This window comes from Corvus moneduloides, chromosome 12 (genome assembly GCF_009650955.1).
Source record: "Corvus moneduloides isolate bCorMon1 chromosome 12, bCorMon1.pri, whole genome shotgun sequence".
NCBI lineage: Eukaryota > Metazoa > Chordata > Aves > Passeriformes > Corvidae > Corvus > Corvus moneduloides.
In genome coordinates, this window is record NC_045487.1 from 2,944,636 (window position 1) to 2,968,207 (window position 23,572).

Consider the following 23,572-nt stretch of genomic DNA (forward strand, 5'->3'; position numbering starts at 1 on the left):
CAACCTCGGAGCACTGCGAGTGCTCGGCTCTGCCAGCAGACATGACCACGAGTCCGATTTCCTCCCCTTTGTTCAGCCAGCAAATATGCAGCTGAGGTGGGACTGGCTGTGATCTAATTCTGCTGGGAGAGACTCGCAAATCTCCTGCCAAAAGAAGCAACGGGAGGCGTTGGTATCACCGAGAGCTGCTCAGTCCTCTGACGGTCGTGCAAACATCAGCTCCTTGAGTGAGGACCAAAGCAGGTGGATGTTGCCCCCAAAGTTTTAACAACTCTCAGGCACAAATCTGGAGCTCAAAGACACCTTTAAACCATTTGCTTGAAGTTAAACAAATGCTTAAATAATTTTCTGCATTTAAAATCCTAGAGTGGTTTGGGTTGGAAGGGACCTAAAAGATCATCTTGTCCCGCCTCCTGCCATGGGCAGTGACACCTTCCACTATCCCAGCTTGCTCCAAGACCCATCCTACCTGGCCTTGGACACTGCCAGGGATCCAGGGGCAGCCACAGCTTCTCTGGGCAACCTGTGCCAGGGCATCACCATCTCACAGGTCAGAATTCCTTTTTCTTGAATTTTATATGTCATAATGTAACTGCCTAATAAAGTTTAGCACAAACAGAGTCTTCCAGATTTTGGTTGTGTTATCCACATAAAAATTCATCTCAACCAGATGTAATTTAGAAAGTGGAGGAGGGATTCATGATTATTGGTTACATCATCCAAACCTACTTGAGGAACTGTTCATGAACGTCAGAGTTTGGCACAGATTTGGAAAATTTCATTTTCCTTTGGCAGAGGAAGCTGACTCAAAATATTCAGTGAATATTCAGATTTTCAAAGATGTTGAAACTCTGCAGCTCTTCCCATTTCCGTAGCAGCATCGCAGGGTTTGACACAGCTGAGCCTCTGTTCGTTATCATTTATAGGTTTCTTTTATGACTCTCTTATTAAAAATGAATCTCTGTAAATGCATCTTCCAGAGAAGAAAATACAGCTTTACCTGTGCTCTTTTGGGGTACACACAAATCACTGCTCATGTCAGTTTACATGTCCTGTAACTCCAAACCACTGCCTGACTTCATAGCCTGGGCCAGCCTGAATATTGCAGGTCTTTCAGTCCATTTATTATACAGCATGTTTGAAACCTGTAGTTTTATGAGAAAAATTAAGGATTTGTTCTGTGAGCCTCGTTTGATGCCCTGTGGATTTGTGTATGATTTTTACAGCATGGACAGGCAATCCAGCTTTCCCTTTAAGGAGGACATTAAGCCAAATTTCTGCCTCTGACTATTTTATGAAACATGTAGGGAGTTAATATTTAGGGAGACTTTGGCTCATTAATCCCATTTGACAGATGGATACACAGATACAACCCAGACCCAGGGACTGCATAAGCCCAAAATCCCTAAGGAGAGCAGCTAAAATACATTTTGTGAGGAGCAGACTCACTTCTTCACAGGCAGTTGCAGACTTGCAGGTGGGATTTCACATGGACCATGGAGCTTTGGCTTCAGCCAGGAGTGGGTTGTCTGTACAAATGGGAAACAAAATAGATATTAAAAACGAGTGAAATGGGAAAATCAAAGCTTTCAGTAATTTCTAATTAGGCCAGAAGAGATGATTGCGCATATCTAATAATCCTGCTCAGTGTGCCACAGGCTCCTCTTTGTCTGGGATGTATGTTTGGAAAAAAAACCCACCCAAACATTTTTACAAATGTCCACTGATAACTTTGCCTTTTTAGATTTCCATTTTTTCCCCTTTTCATCATAATCAATTCTTTCTTTTCTATGATGACTTGATTATAAATATGGCATTTTGGCCATAGGTGACAGAAGCACTCTGGGCCAGATGTGCTGGCTGCCTGTGAAGGGCTTGGCCATAGGATGTTGGTGGTTTAAAGTAACAGGAAACCTGAGGAATATCATAAATCAGCCTTTTCTGACTGGGTTTCTTGTACAGAGTAAAACAAAATGAATTGAATATCTTAAGTATGTGTGAGCCTCCTGCCTACCAAATTACTGGGGGCTGCCGGTGGAAAACACACTAATTCGATGTTGGCCTCCAACAGAAAATTGTTAAATGAAAATTAGGTTTCAGCATTTTAACACAAAAATCAACTTGGAGTTCAGTGTTAACAGGAGCCTAAGGATTTAACTAACTACAAGGAAAACAAGGAGAGACAAAATTCCTGCCTTACTAAGCCCCAGTCCTGAGAAAAAGCCTTTTACTTCTGGATCCCAACACGGCAGGAGGGACAAAGCGAGTACCAAAGGGTGGTTTTCTTTCTTTGCTCTCTCCTGCCATGGATTTCATAAGGTCATAGGTTGACATTTTGTACTTTTCCACACTTCTGTTGACTTTCATTAACAATAAACAGAAGGTGCTGGGCCAAAGTCATCGAATCCGTGACAGAACGTTCGAAAATATGAAGCTTCCCACATTCAAGGGCATCTGAAGGGGCTGAGCTCAGAGATCCTCTCCCCTGGTGTCCTGGCAGGGCACTTCAGGAGAGATATGAGAACTTCATCTGAGCTGTTCCCCTTCAAGGAGCTGTTTCCAACCCTAACTGGGGTTGAAGCAATCACATTCCAGGGATATTCCCGTGGATTAACCTGCCTATGGCAGTGCAGCTCCTGCTCTAACCAGCTAAAATAAGTTATTATGAATTGACTCATCCCAAGCCTTAATTAAAAGATGCTCTATTCTTATCATCCCCTTAAAGAACATTTTAAAACCATTAATTAAGACCAAAAATGTGGCCTGTTCCTCTCTCAGCTCTTCTCTGCTCTACTTAAACAAAATAACACTGAGAAACCAAACTTTTTTTTTCCATCTAATAGCCATTCTTTTGGGTTTATTTTGAAGCAATAATTCTAAAAGTCTTTCAATCTCCTTTTTCTGACCATTTTGTGGAGACAGGCATGGCCTTGCATTCTTGTTCCCTGAAGAATGGCTCCCACATCAAGGCTTTAGCATCCACACCTTCTCAGATGCCCGTGCTTTCCCTTTCACAAACCACTCTGAAACAACTTTTAAATTTATAAATTAATGGGCTTACAGTGGATTGGCCCAAGTTTTACCATTTCCTCCACACTGGAGATGTTTTTTTGCTCAACCTGGGACATTTTCTTCCCTGCAGCTTTTCTCCCTTTCTCCGTGGTGTTGCTACGTGATCTACTCAAACGTGGACCTCCTCTTCTACTGAATTCTTATGGCTGAGAGGGCAGTTAATACATTAAATATTGGAGAGAGCTCCTGCTTGAAATGCATCCTCAAACCAGAGTCCCGAGCCACATTTCTTGTTCTTTTTTGAGTCTATATTTTGGGTTCTGGCAGAGGGACAGGGAGCGAGCGTGGCGTGCAGCATTTCCCAGACTGTGTAGCTTGGCACCAGAAAATCGTTTCTTCAGAGTTCCAAACCTGCCAGGATGCTCTCTCGAAACCGCTCCACATTTCAGACGTGTAACACTAAAATGTCACTTTTGGAGCCCAAACCGGAGTGCCTTCAGCTCTCTGACTGGCAGAAAACTGAAGGATAAACTCCAGGGAATTTCTCCTACAGCTGTAAACTTTCAAAAATACTTTACTGCTGCAAAAACCATGGAGTGTGGTTTAAATGAACAATATGCCCTCTTCATACCCCAGCAGCACCAAGAACACGCTTTCCACTTCAGTGTGAACAACCCAGCAGTTGATTTCTGAATTGTTTTCACCCACACAGAACAGGTTAAGCAGATTTTAACTCATCACACAAAACAGACGAGATTCCAGACATCTCCAAGAGGAGGAAGAGATGATACAGATGGTTGTGCAGATGTTTGGATCCTGTTCCCTTAATGCTCTAGGCAGGACGAGTTTAACCTCCTCATATGCCTCACAGAAGACCAGATCACGGCCCTATTCCATCCCTGGGATCTCGGAGAAAGCCAAGTCTCCAGTTAATATGTTTATGTGACATTCTGAGCTTGGCTCTGCTCCGCCCTTGTGGGCCAAATCCTAATATGACCCAGTGCTCTCTCACATCAGCTGGAGGTTTGCCTGAATAAAGTAAAAGTAAGTGATGCCTCCAGGTTTCAGGCCAGGAATTTCATTTCACAAAAGCTCCATGTATTAGAAAAAGATACATCAGCTTCAGCCCGCTGCAGGGTCCTTGTTTTCTGGAACTTTTCGTGTTTTGATTTTTAAAAATCTGAAATACGAGCAGGCAGGTCTTCTCCCACCCCTGGGGCTACACCCTTCCCTGAACAAACCTGTGCTCAGCAGGACCTGAATCCTCCCTGAAGCATTTACACCTCCAGGGGCCAGAGCTCTTGGCACTCTGCCCTAATGTCATCAATGGAAAGTTTTCTCCTGAGATCACCAGGGGCTGGGTCACATCCTATTTTATTATGCAGAGAAGTTTTGGATGCCTCAGCCCTGGAAGTGTCCAAGGCCGGGTTGGATGGGGCTTAGAGCAACCTGGGATAGTGGAAGATGTCCCTGCCCATGGCAGGGGGTTGGAATTGGATGAGCTTTAAGGTGCCTTCCAACTCAAACCACTCTATGATCCTATAATTTTATGATTCTATTTGCTTATGAACAACCCCCAGCTTTTATTCTGGTTTTATTTTAACTTTTACTCCTATATTCTCTCTCTGCCCTTCATTCAAACCAAAAAAATGACTGATGATTTTATAGGAACAATCCTGACAAGAAACCAGAAGGGCTAAACAGTCTTGGGAAAGGACATGACAGCTCTCCAGCTGAAAAAAGACTGCTGGAAAACACCCAGGCTTGAGGAAAAGGCTTGAGCACCAATTCCTGGTGAGGGTTGAGTGCCTTGGGTTTACCTGTTGCTTCCATGATATTCACACTTTCCCAGCTAATTCTGGGCATATATACCATGTTTCCTAATGTCAGTGGACAGCTGGGGCTGCTGTGGGACATCTGGGCTGTCCTTTGCAGGGAACAGCGAGGAAAGTTGCTGGAGGACTCCCTGCCCCTTGCACGACACATCCATCCCAGTCCAAATCAGCAGAGAGGCCAAGCTTGACCCCACTGCCTGGCTGAGCTGCTTTTCGTTGTAAGGGGTAAAAACTTGAGGAGGTATCATAGAATCACAGGCTAATCAAGGTTGGAAAAGACCTCCCAGACCACCAGTCCAACCTTTGGCCTGTTACCACCATGCCACTACACCATATCCCGACGTGCCACGTGCTCTTTGTGTGTTCTTTGAATACTCCCAGGGATGGTGACTCCACCGCTTCCCTGGGGAGGATCACCCCTTTGGAGGGACCATGGGTGTGCAGGCCAGGGATGATTGTGTGCATGGAGATGTCCCTGAGGGGCTGGGTGCAGCCTGGCTCTGTGGCCTCTTGTGGGAAGATGTGTCCCCTTCCGTGGGGGTTGATTTCTGATCTCCCTGTCACCAGCACTACTTGACATAACTACGAGCCCAATGAAGACCAAAAATCAGCCAAATTCATCTGTGCTGTCAATCTTCTCTACAGATGTTCTCTACAGATGTTGAGTCTCTGATCACAGTGTTTCAGTGCTCTAATTGTGCCTTCTGCTTTGGAAACACAGGCAAAGGAGTGAGTAATTACCAAAATCCCATGAATGAGCAGCGAGATTGCACATGGAGAAACTGAGAGAGAGACCACACAGCGAGGAGTGGGAGCCGTGGGATTAGGAGCTGGGATTTCTTTTTCTCTGTGCACAGTCCACGAGGCTGTGCTGCCCTGTATGATCTCATGGAAGAAGTATATTTTCCATCTGTGAGGAACTCCTCGCAGTATCAGCTAAGTGCAAATTAGTAGGATCATTAGCCACTCTTTGAGGGAGACGGCTGCCAGGAAGCCTGAGTGTATGTTTGAGGAAGAATTCCTAATGTCTGTGTGTCTGGAGGAGTATAAATTCTTCTATTCCCCTCCAGTAGCCTAATTAGATTTTACTCTGTTTATTAGAAGAGTTCAGTTGCTAGCTTAAGATGAAATAAAATCTGCATGATTAAGAAGTCACGAGCAGTAAAGCTTAGAGTGTGCTGTTAGAAACTTTCCTTTTGGATCAACAGCGATGAAATCCTCCAGTGTTAAATGAAGTGAAAGCAGGAGTGTGTTTAGATCCAGCAGCCAAGATCAAAACAGGGTGTCAGGGATGGAGGGAGGGTCAGGAAGGGGGTATCATGCCACTCAAATGGTACCTGAAATGGGAGGATTACTGAGGAAATTGCACTTTTAACCACAAAGCAGACTGGATCTTCACTGGAAAAGGATAGGAAAGATGCTCTTCCATCTGAAAATATGTTCTTCAGCTCTCCTCTCTTCCTTCTGCAGACACAACGATACATCAAGAGTCAAGAGCTCTAAAAAGATGGAGTAATATCTAGATCTAATTCTATTCAAACATCTCAAGCCTTTCAGGGGCTGATGGCCTTAGTGATGTCAAATAGCCTCCAGCAGCAGCTGTATCCATTATTTTTTTTTAAGTGATGCTTGGCTTTGGAATAAAAATCCATTGAAGACAACGAGATGCTCGGGGCTAGGATTAGATCCTTGCATGGAAAATGGTGAGCAGCCAAAAACCCCTGAGATTTTTGAAGCTCAGGATCTGCCCGTTTCCAAGATCTCTGTTGGCACTGAATTCCAGGCATGCATTCCTCAAAATTTCCTTGTATCGTTTTAGGAACTGAAGGCTGGGGAACCAGAGAAGAAAACCGATATTCTGTTTCCACTGACTTTGTTGGGAGCTACTCTGTCACACACAAAGCCATCAGCAACCTGCAACAGGGAGTTTTCCAAATGGTCTTTGAGTTGATGACCCCAAAATCCTACTGAAAAAATGCCACTGTATTCACTTACCCATAGGAAGACAAATGCAGAGGGTTTTTTCTTTCTCCCAGTTATCTGAGAAACTAAACTCTAATGGCAAACGAGGTTATTCTTTTGGAGGACCTCCAAGAGCTGTGTCTAGTGTAGGTTTTTGGTGCTGGGTGTACCTAAAACCTCTGAGTCCAGCCCACCCTGCTGGTAGGGGCAACCTGATCACAGAGATGAAATCCCATTCCTCATGGATAATTTAAAAATCCATCAGGGGTAGAGTCAGGGTGCAAATCTGAGGACGAAAGTTGGAAGCCTGGTGTAGAAAGTAAGTTCTGGAGCCTAAAAAAAAGAAAGGAGCAAGCTCAGAGGAGGTGAAGAGTCAAGGGAAGGAGACTTGAAACCTAAAACCTTCCCAAAAAAGCAAAGAGATTTGTGTAACCCAAGGGACTAAAAGTACATTTTGGCCCATGCTCTGGTTTTCCTCAGCACGTGCCCAGCCACAAGAGCCCATGTGGTTCTTCTGTTTTCCCAAGTCTTTTGAAATATAGATGCAAGAGTCTCGAATCCCTGCACTTCCCTGCATTCCTGAAGAAATTGGCCCACCAAGTAGTTGTAATTCAGGATACCACCATACACCCACGTGTAAGATTCCTTAACAACTATGCACATTTTTAGGCTCAAATATTTTAGAATTGTTTTCACTGTGCCTGAGCTGTAATTGGCTCAGCTTCCCAAGTGTTGGATCATCTAACTGGAGTGATTTTTGACTCCGAGCCCAGGCACCATATCAAAACATTTATCAATTAATCATAAAAAGTAACTAACATTGTTGTCCACCCAAGAAAAACTGTCACTTACAGACTCATGTATGTTATTCCTTATGAAAGAGCTGCTATATAGAAGTTGATTTCCTGCACAGACCAGGTGGAAAATCTGCTAAAGGCAGAGGTCAAATTTAGTTTAATTTTATACCCTTTGTTAAGAATGTTCTCCCTCTCTCTCTCTCTCTCACTCAAAAAAAAAAAAAAAAAAAAAAAAAAGGAAAAAATCCACCCTTGTGTTCCTTTCCAAGTTTTCTAAAGTTAATTCATGTGGAAGAAAAAAAAGATTAGGATAAAATTTCAAATATTAAATTCAAATGCAGGATTAATGAGTTTTATTTCAAAGCCCCAGAGGTTGTCTGGAATTTAGGACATTTTTTTAGTAGCAGACACGAGACACAGCCAGATGCAGTCGTGTTTTGGACCAGCTCAGCACAAATTTAGCACCTTGAAGGAGAAATTTTATGTCTGTTTTGTAAAGCAAACATTTCAACTTTTCCAAAATCCCTTGTCCAAAAGATATTATTGTTGCACTGGATGAAGAAAGGGATTTAAACTAAGGCTGACTGGTTGCTCCAGCACAGAGAAATTGCCACCCCATCACCATCCCTGTAGGTGATGTAGGTCTCCTGCCCCGTGCAACAGATCCATGTAAATCATATCTTTAGTTTTTAATAATGTGGTGCAAGCTAGATTTAAAAAAAAAAAAAAATTAAATCATTTCCTGAAACCAAATTCAAGACAGTCCTTGTGACACTCTGCAGGAAAGAGATTTTTGCAACTTGGTTTCTCAAAGAGCAGCAGGGAAGGGCTTGGCAGAGGCACAAACACCATTCTTCTCACGCCCTTCCAGCCAGCATGGCAAACCCAGGGCTGAGGGGCTGCTCCACTTCACACCCTCTCCCTGAGGCAAAACCCTTGGAGGCCAAACCCGTCCCTTTCATTAAAAGATTTTGTTATCATCCCAAAAATTAACAGCCTACAACTTCCTCCCCGACAGGGCTGCTCCCAAGGAGCACCAAATATCAGTCCTGTTTCAGGTCACCAGAACTTGTTCAACCCGAAGAGAAATTCCTGTTTCCAGTCAAGCGATGGCTCAGGGAGGGCTGGTAACACCTGTGAAGCTCAGCCTGCAGATCCAGAGCAGGTGATTGGACCATGGTGTCTTTTGGACAGCCAAAAGTGCTAAACATTGTCCTGATTGAAATCAAATGATGAAATTCCCTTTGAGTTCAATGAAAGAAGAAAGTGGCCAACATTTAGTTTAATATTTTATATATTAGCATTGAAATCTTGATGGGAAAGAACCAAAACCTTGCAATGAACACCTTCAAACATTGGAATCTTGTCTTAGAAGATTCCAATTATAGCAAGAAGAAAACACTGGAGTTTCAGTCTCACATTCTGGCTTTTGCTCAGACGGACATACCACAGTCTGTAAATAGACCCAAAAACTGAAAAATCATTCCAATTAAATTCCTTCCTTGCCTTAGAACTCTGACTCACCTATGGACAATCAATGGAATTAACATCAGCAGGTAATTAGGACCTGATGATAGGCAAGCTTCAGATGAATTATTCCATTTAGGAAAACACTCACAAATGATTTTTTTCTTATTTCTTTCTGGGATGAAAATCCTACAAGAACAGGTTTTCCCCCCTCCAGTACAGAACAAAAATAGTCCATGGAAATAGCCTCATCTCACAGTATTTGTGGTTTTGGGCCCCATCAAAATCAGTAAATGCGAAAACATAACAAAATATTATGCAAAGTAGCAAATATACTTTGAAACTCCTGAAAGTTTTGTCTTAGCTACAACTTAATTTTCTGGTCAACCCCAATTTTATCCCATGCAATCACTCATAATCTCATCCCATCTTGAACCCTTTCCAACACCAATGGAAATTTGGATTTGAAGCTTCATTTCCAAATGGATTTCTTGGACAGGATGGGACAAGGTGGATGTAATTGTCAGGAATTTCAGGTTGTAACTGCCTGGAGCTGTTCTGATTGCAACACTGAGCAAAAAGGAAGGGAAAAGCTGTGCGAGGCAGTGGCAGCTGCTCTAACTGCAACCACATTTCACTCACGTGAGGCCAATGCCTCTTCAGGTCTTTCGCATCTCTGATCTCAACCCCTGACATTTTCTTGGTGCTTTAAATTGAGAAAGAATCTTACAAATGAAAATTTGCACCAAAATTTGCTGAAGACTTGGTGTTTAACGGACAAAGCCTTGCTACATATTATCAGTGGCACAAGTCTATGCTTCATTTTTGGGTATGATAAGAAATGTTTTATTCCTGGATGCTGCTTTGCACGTATTCAATCCTTATCAAAACTGCACAGTTTGACACTTGTGTCCAAAAGTTGCCCCCAAATCTGTTGCATCACTCTGACCTATTGTCCAAGGCCGGCTAAACTGGAGACTGAGCCAAGGGACACGTTATCCAAAGGAAAACAGCAATAGCTGAAACGTATCTGAGGCACCAACAGGATGCGAACCCTTCACAACACCTTCCTTTGCTGAAAACGGATCATCCCAGCACAATGAAAATGTTGGGCTGTGATCCCACCCGCACCATGTGATCCCACCTGCACCTCCCAAGGCTGCTTAGCTGAAGAGATTGGATGGTTTTCCATTCTTGGCCTGGACTCTGGTGTGAAATATTCCCACAGCTGGATGTGAACAAAGAGCGACACATCCCAGTGACTGGACAAGAGACTTGAGCCAAGCCCAGGCCTGGGTGGAAGCCTGTTCCATGACCAGTTGCTCCACACCTGGCTCGGTGCTTGGGGATGTCCTACATGGAGCCGTGAGGTTTTATGGGCACTCCATCTATCATTGCAGCCAGGGAAAAAAAAATTTAAAAGAACAACAAAAATAATAAAAAGAAGATTTTTATGGGCCTAGGAGGAGCTAACCTGGAAATACCACTGGCACAAATAGAGCTGTTGAGCAGACAATAGCACTGGGGTATTGCCATGGCTTTGTTTACCCAAACGTGGCCATCCTTGTTGTGAGGTCCCCACCCTCCTGGTCCTCAGCCTGGGGAGCCTGTGGAACACAAGCGGTGATTGCCATGCTGACAGCTTTATTGCCTCCCTGACCTTGCTATTTTTAAGGGAACAGGTTATCTCTGTGATGTAATCAGGTCTTCCTCGTGCTGTTAGGTCATTCCCACTGCAGGGAGCTGGAGCCTTTGGTCCTCACTCACTTGGAATGCCAAGTCAGCTGTTCCAGGTGTCCAGGAGCTTATGGCACTGGTTTGACTGAAGGCTACTGAGACTGATGAAGTCTTCCATTTTCCCAAATCACTCAGAAAATACGGCTTTAGCTCCCTTCTTCAAACCTAGTTTACCCAAATTGATAGAGTTTAACCATCCAAATTTTGAGACTTGAAGCTTTAAAGAACATCAGTGGGATCAGTTAAATGTGTGCTTGTGTTAGGAGGGGGAAAGTGCAACAACAAATTATAGTTCATGAGTGATTCTCTGGAATAAGTGCCATAAGTAAGTTAATGATAAAAAATGCTGTTGCATTTCCATTTTGAAGGTTCTCATTGCAAAAAAAGCGAACTTTACTTTGGGAAAACAAAATATCTCAGTGGTCTGAGTTCTACAAAGTTATTAAAGCCTTAATGTCAAGATGATCTTTCTGGAGAAGACACAGCCATGGTTTCAGAAAATGCTAAAAATTCGGGTCAAATTAAAAAAGCATTTACTGATTTAGTAACTACTTATCCAATATTCTCTGTATGTAAACTATTTACTGAGAATGATATGACTAAAATCTCTCTCCCATTCTAAAACTCCCGTCTCCTGTCCTAATTCCATGAGAAAAGGGACACCCACAGCAAAGGTTAGACCAGCTCTGTTAGGAAGCCTTTTTCCAGCTCCCATGGGAATAGAACACCTTTTCCAGTCTCAGCTGGAATGAGGAAATGAAAAAAAGATTAAAAATCAAGCCCTGTTCGATCTAATGCAATCCAAACACAGCCAAAGGTATCCAAGTTGCTCCAAATCATTTCCCCAGTCCCTATTCTTGTTGATCCCAGTGTCAAGCTGGTTGTGAAACCCAAGCACAAAACTGCCTGGAAGGTTTCCTTGGCTTCTCTCAGCCTGCAGGCAAACCTTGAGGGATGTGCATTAAAGGAAGGGGTGTCCCTCTCCTCCACAGTTCCTAGGGAATTGGAAAAATGGGCTTATGGGTCACTAAATCCCTCCTTTCCTTCAGAGGTGGTGGAATGGGGACATCTGAGACCTCCAGGGAGAAGCCAGTGGGTGTAACCTGCACAGGGACACAGTTCCCATAATGTCACAGCAAGAAGAGGTGAGTTAGTGGTAAAAATAAATTCACTTTCTCACCAAACACCCTCCTATTTTTCCGAGTCCAGATAAGCAAATTAAAAATGATGTCATGGCTCCCCCAGGACACTGCAACACGCTGCCATTTGTCCAGCCAGAGTACAACTCCTATTAATGTGATATAACCCAGTAGTTGGGAACTCAATAGGAAAAACAGAGCTGGAATTTAATAAAAAAACCCCCACAGCTTTTAACTCATTGCCCTTAACATGCAGAGCTACTGTAAGTGAGTGCCTCAACATGAACACTCTGAAGACCAAAGAATTAAAGTAAATGCAATCAGCAGATTACTAAATACCAGTGGGAAATTTAGAGCTATAGAGAAAAATCCCAGAGCATTAAAGGATTTACTGCTTGGCATTGATGAGAAGCAAATCTTTGGATTTCCATTTCTATCCTTAATTAGCAACTGAGGTTTATTTTAGTCTAAACTAAGTCACAAAAGATAACACACCCTAAAAGAAAATAGATAGCAATGCAATAAACTTCATAAAAAGTCTTATTAAAAATTAGAAGCAAAAATAATAGATTTGAATGGAAAATCAATTTCCAGGACTTCCATTTCCTTTTGTTTTCTTGTCTTCCCACCCATGCTCAGCTCAGCTCTTTTCTAATAACATTCAGCTCTTTGCTACCGAGGTTACCAAGGGTGGTAACAAAGATAGCATTTGAAACCCAAAAGGGAGGCTCCCTTTTAGAAGGGACATTTTAGGAGTGTTCTTGCTCCTTCACAGCTTGGGGTTTGAACGTTTGCTGTCTCCCTGCCCAGTTCCCAGGGCCTCTCACTGCAAATAGGATCTAAAATGGATGAGCCATGTTCTGTGTGGCCTCAGCTCTGAACAAAGCAGCTGTGTGAAATGGAGCGGTTTTTTATGGATTCTCTGGGACAGGGGAAAGATAAGGCTCTTCTGGTCAATGAGGAGATCCCTGGTTGGTTATCCTCTGATCCCATCCACCATTTACACCACTGGTGATGTGCTGCTTTGGCAGGGCCGTCCTGGTTTGCTGGAGCATTCCCAGCTGCCAAGATGCACCAGGGATTTGGTGTCTGGTCTCCTGACCTGGGATACAGACTCCCACGGCACCATTCCGAGCACAGCTCCTGCCATGGCTTCAAGTAAAGCTGTAAAATGTAAGCAGCTGCTTCAGAACAGGAAAAGAGTGAAAGTCTGGGAGCTAAATATGAAGAAATTCATAATAACAAGGCCAGTCCCAAACAAACCTCGTGCTTCAGTGGGAAAGAAGCTGTGGTATCATCTCCCGCTGTTAATCCCTCCCTACTTTTCTCACTTCCCCAGAGAGTCCAAGAATTCATTTGGTCTGCATAAAAATTGACTGTGGAGTGATCCAGAGTGTGATCCAGATCCACAGATCCATCCCTTCATGGCTTCATAGTCCAGGATTCAAATCAAATCCAGCTCCAGCATCAAACAGGTCATTTAGGCCTGTGAATCACCTAAGGAGCAAAACTCATTCAATCCCAGAAGTTGCCAAGTTGGTATCTAGCAGCCAAAAATTATTGGATGGCTTAAAAATGATTAATTTTTTAAAATGCAACTTTGAATTATTTTTATTTATCTTGTAGTTTGCAGTCCCTTGGGTTGAAAACTGGACACTTTTCGGACATTAACAAAGTTTTCATTGTGTGCTAAAATAATTAGTTGTGCATCTGAAAAGGCACTGATTATAGTCATAGGATTGCAGGAGCTGAGCCCTTCAAATAAATTATCAAATACCGTGCAAAGTAAAGTTTTCATTCATAACAAAAAAGAAAAGAAAAAACCCCAAAACACAGCCACAACCAAACAAAACAAAACCCCACAACCCTTTTAATGAATTACTTAACAAGTGGTGCTACTTCAATTTATGGTCATTCATTACATCCTTGTTCTCAAGGCAAATCCTGAATGAATACAACTCGGAGGCACTGATGGATATCTGCCCAGCCCGGGGAGCAGCTCACTTTATCTCAGAGCCTGAGCAAAGGCTTGAATGTATTTTGGGTTTGTGACACCTCTGCTATCGCCAGGAGGGACAGTGCCAGCGGGAATGTGATGGATGAGCACGGCAGAGCCAGGAACTGGGACTTAGAGGGTGCCCTGCACTAGCTCAGGGACAAGAGACAAAGCAACTCCCTCCCTTGTTTTTTTAATTTGTTAAAATAACAGCTCCATATTCCCAGGGGCAAATGTCAGGAATAATTGCATGCAAATTGCACTGGAGCCATGCTGAGGCACCCAGTGCCACCCAAGGGCTCCTGAAGGGTTAATATCGAGAAGTTCAGTTAATTTACAACTGGAGACCTTTATCGTCTCCCCGTGACATCGAGGGCTCACATTTCCCACTTAATTACTTGTTCGGCAATCAGGCCCGCGAGAGATAGATGTGTTCTGTGTTTAGCCCTCGCAGCTGTGAATTGTTTATTTACTTATCGTCAGGCCGGGAATGGCTGCAATTTAAAGGTTCAGATCTCTGCTACCCTGAGCGGGACAGGTCTTCCTTTAAACACTTCCATATTGCCGCGGTGGAATTCCGCTGGAGATGCCCATCTTCTCCTCCCGTTCCGGGTAACGGGGCCGGCAGGTGTTCCTGGTTAGCGGCCGCTGGGGTTATTTACGCCAAACAGCCGCTGCCAAGTTCACAATCGGGACCAGAGATCTGCGGAGATAAATTTGGGAAGGTTAAAAAGCGGGCCAAGGAGATGAGGCGAGATGAATTCCAGTAACCCCGCTCCCGTGGAATGGCTCGATGCCTATCTCGGAGCTGGGATAGCTGAATCACGGCAGCTTCAAACAGTGGCTGCCAGCAATTCCTAGGCCAAATGGTGTAATTACAGTTTAAGCTGTCAAATGGTGACCAGATGGCTTTATCTTTCACACCAGAGGCCTAAGAAGTTGGTAGGTGTGACCTTTCCACATACCAATCCACCTGCAGAGCACACGAGGCCGGCGAGTGCCGGAATTCCCGGCGTTCCCAACGCGTCCAGCCCTGGGCGCTGACACCCATCCTTGGCTTTGATAACTTTGGAGCCCAGCCGTGTAAAACCAGCAGCATCAGTTTTCACAGGGCTGCATCACCTCAAATGCAGCACCACCAGCAATGCTGCGGGACCACTTGAGGCGTTGGACTTGTTGAGGGCTGGGACTGAATGAGCTTTGAGGTCGCTGCCAACCCAAATTCTGGATTTCAGCGCACGAGGGTTACTGGGTTGCAAAGAAGGGGGGATGATCCCTGTTATTGCCTTGGGGCACACACAGACTTCCCATCTACCCAGGAAAGAAAGAGTTGCGCAGGGCAAGAGAATCTCGGTTCCATAGCGGGCCAAAAAAGGACGTTTCAGAAGGAAAATTGGTGACGTTCCCTGCCAAGAGGGCAAAGTCAGAACTGTCTGATCATCCAGGAATTGCTGCTGACGTTGTGATGTGCCTGATGAAGGAGAGGATGGTGGCAGAACCAGGCTGGACACATCCCCTAAAAAATCCCAGGGTAGTTGCAGGAGAGACTCCCTGGGCAAAGCCCAGCCCAGTTTCCCAGCAGAACCAGCTCAGGAGGTCGGGGGCTTGCTGGGGAATATCCCATGACCTGTTCCACTGCCACAGGCCGCTCTCTCCTGCCTCCAGGAAAGCGCAGGCTGTTCCCACACGGAAAGCACAGAGCTTTGCAGCAGGCCTCAGATTAGAGCAGTATTAAAGGTAAGGACTTTGGGGTGGATATTAACCCCAGAGAATTCCGCCTGTGGGCAGGTGGAGGGGCTGACAGACATCAACAGCAGCAGCAGAGTTTCTGCCTCCGGGCTCTTGCAGCAGCCAACTGCTTTTGATTTAAAGAAAAGGCTTTCCTGTACTGTGCTCTTATGAGAAACACACTTTTCTCCCAGTCCCAAGGTTATTTCTATCCCACAGATGAGGAGAAGGGGATGCAAGCTGACAGGGAACATGGTAAGGAAGGCTAAAGCACAGAGGTGCTGCTTCCTAACATTTTTTTGTATTATCATCACCAGTGCTGCAGGAACAAATTACCAATCTCTGACGATGGGACATCATTATGTAGTTTAATAATAATACGTAAAAAAAAAATAGATCAGGGCTTTCTAATCTTGAAAAATTATAAGAGATTTTATCGGACATACACAAAGAAACAAAAATGCAGATAATTCCAGAGCAATTTGGATTTTCTCAGAAACAGATCTACAATCATCTGTGTCACTTTGGTAAAGCCAAAGAAGGAAGAAAAGAGCCTCCATAGGTATAATTGAATTAGACAAAATCCTGGAATTTGATGAGAGATAAAGTTACCACTAATTCTCTTAAGAAAAAAAAAAAAGAAAAAAAGGAGATGAAATTAAAATGTCAAAAGAGCAGTGAGCTGCTAAATTGAGCCTTCAGTTTTGGGTGCGTTCACAGTTGTGTTGGCAGCGCATCCGTGGACGCGCTGAAGTAAAAACACTGCAAAGGAAAAAGAAAACAACCAAAATGCAGCTTTTAAAAGGGCTGAAATGAACAGCACAGAAAGGCTTCAGGATTTACAAAGGACCATTGCAAGGCAGAAACAAATACAAGCAAAACCTGGGCCAGTAACAGCCCAGTATGTACAAATGTGCTGGGGTTGGGATGAATCCTGCAGGCTGGATTGATGAGAGGGATAGCAAAGTCTTGGACCCAGCCAGATCAAACTGGCCCTCACCCACAACACAGAAAATGGAGTGAAATATTTGTTTCTTCCAGTATTCTCCTATTTTTCTCCTTTGTTTTAGTTTTTGCTTCTGCTGATGCTGAGTTGACAGCAGCAGCGTGGGGGTTTGGGGCCGCGGCCGCAGCTCAGGGCAGTGGGGATTTTCAGAGAACTATAAAAATTTAACTCAGGTGAATCTTGCCCTGATTTAACAGACATAAGATGACAGAAAGCAACTTCTCAGCTTCTCAGGCCAGCAGAAGAATTATTGCAAAAACCTGTGGCAGAGAGATTGAAGGCAATGGGCACAAGGAGCTGTTTCGAAGGCGAGCGCAGAGGGGAAGGAGGAAGGATCCCTTGTGCTGGCTCCCCAGACTGCTACTTCACTCAGGCTTTTCCCACACTTAAAGGGAAGCAAAATATTCTCTGAGAGCCTGAGGGAATCCAAGGAACAAGGTGGGCTGGGGAGGATGTGCCAGGATCCTGCTTGGTACCAGAATGCTGCCCCAGATGGAGAATGCAGGGAGAGAGGGATGGCCCCACAGTGATCTGACTCCCATATTATTTTTGTCCTAAATACACAAAACGCTGGCTATTGAAATCAGCTTGGAGAAGTATCATTCCCAAATGCCTTTTTTAACCCTGGAATTTGCAGCAGAGCACTGGGGAAGATGCTCTTCTGCCAGTGATGACGATGCTTTTGCAGTGCTGGGACGTGGGGCAGAGAAAATCCAATTTTCTGACAGTTGTTTATCACCAACCCCCCCCCACCATTGCAAAGAGGTTTTATCTGTCTGGCATGGAAGATTTCCCAAACTGTTTTTATTAAGAGGAGTTTTGGATGCCAGCAATGAATATTACTCTATTACTGAAAGGAATCAAAAGCTAAAGTGCCTGCGTGTACAGTTAATCTATCCAAACAGAAAATGTTTCTTAAAAAATTACGGCACTATTTTTATAACAAACCTCAGCCAAACTCAAAACTGAATAAATAGAATGTGTTCTTTTTAAACCAATTAATTTTTTTTTAATCCTGGGCAAAAAATACTTTCCTTGCTTTCATTCATCAGGTAATGCTTCACCCCCCATATCTGAGCGCAGAAATTTGCCTGTGACGGGATTTTGCCTTTGAGGGCACCGGATTGAAAGACTCCCAGGGCTGGAAGGTGGATGCAAGGTTAGGTTGGCATCACAGCCAGCCTGTGGTTTCTATCTCTTTTTAACAAGTCCATGAATAAGGCAAGAAAATGCTTCAAAGGGGCCAGGAATGATGGGCAAGAGCCTCCCTACAGCGCTGATGCACCTAAATAAAGCATCAGGTCAGAGCCATAGGAATTTCTGTAGGATTGTACAAGGGATCTATTCCCACTGACACGCTGTGAAGGCAGGAACGCAGAGCCACTGTCTTTATGTTATTTAAAACTGGCCTGCATACTCATTACCACAATGTAATTATCATTAGGGCAGCTTAAAGCAGAGTTTGGCCGTTCCTAGTTTTTACTCCCTTGTTATTATTACGGTATACGTTAACTAGAAGCCCGTGCAGAACTTTTCCTGCAGTTTTTCGGTATTTATTTAGACTTGCACCGCTGCCCAAGACCACAATTTGAGTGTCCCAAGCCTCATCCCACGATCTTTCACTCCCCGAAATGCTGCGCATTTTTGATGCCGTCACGAAGAGGAGTCGAACCCAACAATTCACAGCCTTCGAGGACCCTAAAATGTGGTTAAACATTCCTAGAGGAGACGGTGATGAATAGGCAAGCAGGGTAACCTGACCCCGGGGGCTTACACATCCCTTTTTTGTTTATTTGTTTGTTTTTTTCTCCTGAGCTTTCCAGGAGTTTCAGCCGCGAGCAAACCCGGGGGGCTTAAAAAAAAAGCCATGAAAACGCTTTAATCCCTACAACCACGTTGCTCATTTGTGTCTGTGGTTTTTAAGAGGGGGTGATTCCAGTTGCAAGCTAGAAAAAAAATTAATTTAAATTTCTCCCCTCTGGTTTTCGTGTGTGAAAGAGAAACTCTGGGTGGGTGCTGTGCCGTTCCCCAGTGTTTGAGCGCTGGCTTTTTCTGCTGCCCTGCTAAAGGTCAAAAGCAGGTAATGGATGTCGAAATCTCCACAGACTGGGGTAAGCTCGGAGCTTCTTGACTTTGATATCAGTTTTCTTCCACCCGGGGGAGGAAGAAAAAAAAAAATCGTTCCAGCTCCTCATTGATTTTTCATGGAAATTCACCAATTTCTCCTAGTTTAAGATCTGGTCTCTGATTTCGCCCTGATTATCATATCCCTCTGCCCCCCCAGTGAAGCCCTGCTTTGTTGCAGCTCAGGATGGTGATATCATCATTACTGCACGGAGCACGGGGGGAAAACCGCGGTGTGCTGGAGATTGGTGCTGGATGACAGGGGCTACCTCAGGAAAAACACCAAACAAAGCCCCAAGTAAACACACCTCGAGAAAAAGGGAAAAGAGCGGAAAAAAAGCTGGAGAAAGCTGGGAATGGGAATGTAACGTGGCCGTGCCTTTGTGCAGGAGAGAACAACGGGCTCAGCGTGGCAGAATGAAGAAGGGTCAGATTTGAAATGCTCTTTTTTGGGAATCCCACCTCGCCCTGGCGGGCTTGGGTTGGGTTTAGCTCAGGGTCGCTCTCCCCCGTGGCCTCAGCCCTTCTGCTCTCAGCTGCAAAAGGAGACAGGAGTGGCAAAATGGTTTGGATTTCTCCAACTTTCCATCAAAAATGGATGGAATGAGCCATGAAAATTTATGGTTGTGTGTGTCCCAACTCTGCAAGGGGCAAAAATGACCTTTAAACAACCAAAATTTTAGTCTCGATGTTCTTAATTGCTGCAGAACTGGACTGGGATGTTCCCAATGGGTTCCCAAGAGTTAAACCCACTTTTTTTTTCAGATATATCAACATAAATGTTGGTATTAATTCACCCTCTTGAACTCCTGTGGATGTTAAAGGGACAGCATTTAAAACCTACATTTTAAAATAAATCTGGGTCATAAACACTCATTTTGTTATTGCTGGAGTCTAGAAAATTCATCTACTACAATGAAAAATTTTTATTAATTGTCATTGAGTCACACACTGAAATAAAATTGTTATGTGCCCACTACATTAAAAAAAATTGAAAAAAGATTTGAAAACATCAGTTGTCAAAACAAGCAGAATATTCCCTCCCATGGGAGAGGAGAGAGGGTCATTAAAAGAAGTTCAACACATCAGGCTTTGAACATTTGCTCTGAAAATTAATGCAGGGAAAGAAAGACACAGTAAAGAAGGCAAAAACTGGGAAAAATTGTACTTTGAGAAAATTTTGTAGCCTAAAATAACTTATTTTTACTAGAGAAAACAAAAGAAATGTTTTAACATATATTTTGTCATTAATATGTGTATATATTTAATTATGAATATATCTTCACGTAACATTTCTGATACAGCTTATCAGTCATAATTCTGACAAATAATACAGTTATTATTATTAAACCTTTGTGAATCAGGAGGTTTTAAAGCCATTCAAACACAGTGCCTTGAAATTAAAATCCAGATTTAATTCTTTAGAACATTTTCCCCAAATGAGGATAAATGTGGAGTCTGCCCTTTAAATTAAATGACAGCAACAAGTCGGGGGAAAAAAAAAACCAAAACAAACAATAGTAAACAGTTTGAGATTGATTCTGCTTATTGCAAATAAGGGGCTGGCTCTAATTTAGTTAATGAGATTTCACCAGTGTAAATTGAATTAGGTTCATTATCCTATGATTAAAACGATCTCTATCTTTGCAAAAAAAAAAAAAAATTAACAGTTGAAGGACTTTTTTTCTAATGTAACAAAAACTGCTGGAAGGAGATGTGAAAGCAGAACTCCCACAAAGATATTGTGAGCAGAAAAAATATTTTTCTTAAGTGATTAATATCGAGTTTTATTTTTTTACAATTTTTAATTATTTTTACTATTTAAAACTGCATCCATAATCAGTCAGGAAAAAAAAAACCCCAAACCTACTTCGTGCTATACACATTACAAATTTTTTTTTTCTTATTTTCGCGTTTTCTTTGCTCAGCAGACAACACCCCCACAAGCTGTGTGTAAAATCCCTTTGCCAATGAGTGCAGCAAGACACGGCTGAGTTCTCAGGTGTTTGAACCTCTAGAAAACAGGAAAGGGCTGTGTATAATCTGCTCTGCATTGTACGGTGGATTGTTATGGTTTTTTAGTGTTGTACAGCACCCAATTATTTTGATAACGCCTTTAATTGGTTAAAAAGTGACAACACTCTGCGGGGGGGACAGGTGATGCCTTTTCCTGGTTTTAAAATCAAGAGTCAAACACGGTTAGAAGGGAAAAAGGGATTTTACCTTGGTATTTATTTTAAGGATCCTTAGGTGCACACGTCCAGGTCATATACATCGAAATGCACCCCACAATGCCCACCCCCAAAAGATCGGGTATATCATTAGAGGTGTTACTAATTAGCAGATCTATCAAAGATTCCCCAAGGAGAGGCTCGAGTGAGCCCCCCTCCCCAAGGAGCCTTCCCCTGGATGGTTCTATCTTGGTTTCCAGAATGTGTTCTGGAGAGGACCTTGGGGTCTGGGACACACTGATCCCTAAATACGAAGCTTCTAAAATGTTGAGTCTCCTGGCTGAACAAACAAGTCCAAGAATGCAGGCAAAGAGCACTGAGAATACAGAAGTCGTAAAAAGGTGTAAGAGGGGTATAAAAAAAAGGTAAAAAGTCATCATGGCATCACAGGGGAGGGTCGCTTTTCCTCCCTGATACAGACACCGAGCCGATAAAATGATTAAACCGCCTGTTGATAAAGCAAATTGTGCTGTGAGTATCTAACAAGTGCTGAAAAGATAAATACGCTCCCAATGGCGAGGCAGAGCCGCGCTCTCCCTGTCCCACCTCCAAACTTCCAATGCCACCTAATGGAGAGCCCGCACCTCGCAGCAGCCCGGCTCTGCCCCGACAGCGATCCCGGCCGGGCGCTCCCAGCTTCCCAAAAGCTCCACAGAGCGATGGTTGCGATGGCGGAGTAACAAAACCCCGCAGCAAAGGCTGCACAAATATCTGGGTTGCCTCGCTGGATGTCAGAGCTCCGAAGGAGAGGCGTGGTCCCCACCCATCCCTGTCTCACGGGCGCGTGGTCCCTAAAGTGGGAGTTTGGGGTTCCTGTGGGGTGCACGGCTCGGCTTTGTGATCTCCATGGAAATGCCGCGTTCCTGTGAGGCGGAAAACGCGGAGACGTGGCCAGGGTGCAGAGGGATGTGAAAATACCCCGGGATGCACAAATCCCTCTCCCTGAGGTGTGGTCGGGGCAGGTTTGCATCTCCCCCAGGGCGCGGCTCACACGTGGGGATACCGAGACCGGGGGCAGAGACTGAATAAATTTGTCCTTGTCTTAAACTGCTCTTGCCGTGTTCTATCCGATTTCTGCGGCGCTGCAAACACCTCTCCGTGCGTGCACCTTCCCGGGAATGCTTCCACACCCACTGGGCAGCATTGCAGACATGCACGGTTACCTATGCACGCACATGAATATAGGGCTGAACCACTTTTAGGACCAACTTTTAGGACTGACTCCCAAACCAGGCCCTAATCTGAAGATGGTTTGAGGTTTCCCATTGAAGACGGTTGGAGATTCCCCGGTTAAAACCCCCTGGACTATCAGCAAACAGTTGGGATTTTGCTCTCCCCTGTCCCCCTTGCAGCTGAACAAAGCCCCATTCTCTCCGACCCGAATATATTTTCCTTTACCCCGTTCCTAGGATTTCCCTCAAATTTATTTCTGTAGGGCTGGATCCAAAGCTCCCGCTGATTTCGGGAGGTTTGGGGTAGGGCCATGCGCTTCTGCAGCTCCAGACCTGCTGCAGCCAGGGCTGAATCTGTGCTGATTTGAATGATAAATATCGGCCACCACAAAAATAGTTCAGAATAGGGGCTTGGAGGAGGTTGAAAGACAATAATTTTCCATGAACTTTGCTCTGCCTATGCCAAGCTTTGCACCCCATCACCACCAATTTGAAGCATATTCTGGTATGGCAAGATTAGGGATAAAAAATAACTGTTAGAAAGATACAGATTTAGGATTGACAAGATTTTAACTGCACAGTTCTTGCGCAATTTTTATGCTTTAAGCAGCAGGATTAAAGACAGTAGAGTTGGGAAGAAAATGCAAAGGGAGCTTTGCTGCTCTCAAAAAAAAAAAAAAAATCGAAATAACAGAAAACCAAACTCAGACAAACCCCACAACAGAAAACCGAAGCAAATAAAGGCGAGTGGAACAGATTTCCGTGTTTACTTTTCTTTCTGCTGTTGGATCCCTTGTCGTAGCCACAAGAACTGCAAGGGTAGGGTACGGAATGGGAAATAAAAGACAGGAAAAAGAAACAAAGAAAAAAAAAATGAAACAATTTAAGGCGAAGGAAGCAAACCCAAGAGCTGCAGCCCGAGGCAGCCGAGCAGCAGCTCTGCAGAGCCGCTTCCCATACCCAGGCTGCGTCCCTGGAGCCGGGGGAGCTCTGCGAGGCGGCAGCTGGGAGCGGGGAAGGGGATGGTGCAAACCCCGGGCTAGCAGGGGAGGAAGAGGAAGAGGAGGGGGGTTTCGGGACGGGGAGAGGGAAGAGAAAAAGTCCAGTACATACAGCTCGATGCGTCCACCAGCCCCCAGCCTCCGCTTCTCCTCTCTCTCTCCCTCTTAAGTCAAAAAGGAAATGCGGTTCTTTTTTTTTTTTCCTTTTTTTTTTTTTTCAGAATCAGAAAATGAACCATCAGGAAGTTGGCAAAAACTCTGACTAAACAATCAATTGAGGAAATGCAACAAATTCGCTTTGGCGGGGGGGTGGGGGGGTAACGAGGCAGGCAGGGCAGAGCCGCGCAGGCAGCGCAGGGCTCAGG

General features: G+C 44.2%; 1 long non-coding RNA gene across 2 annotated transcripts; it reads right to left on the reverse strand.

The window, feature by feature from the left end:
* Window positions 1-463: 463 nt before the first annotated feature.
* On the reverse strand, window positions 464-23,406 carry LOC116449999. 2 transcript variants are annotated; one of them, XR_004242624.1, is made up of 4 exons: window positions 23,320-23,406; window positions 14,419-14,648; window positions 6,185-6,311; window positions 464-1,529 (listed from the first exon to the last, which is right to left on the reverse strand). It is a non-coding gene; the product is annotated as an uncharacterized LOC116449999 (long non-coding RNA). The 2 variants fall into 2 exon arrangements; XR_004242625.1 differs by having other exon boundaries at window positions 6,843-14,648.
* Window positions 23,407-23,572: the final 166 nt, after the last annotated feature.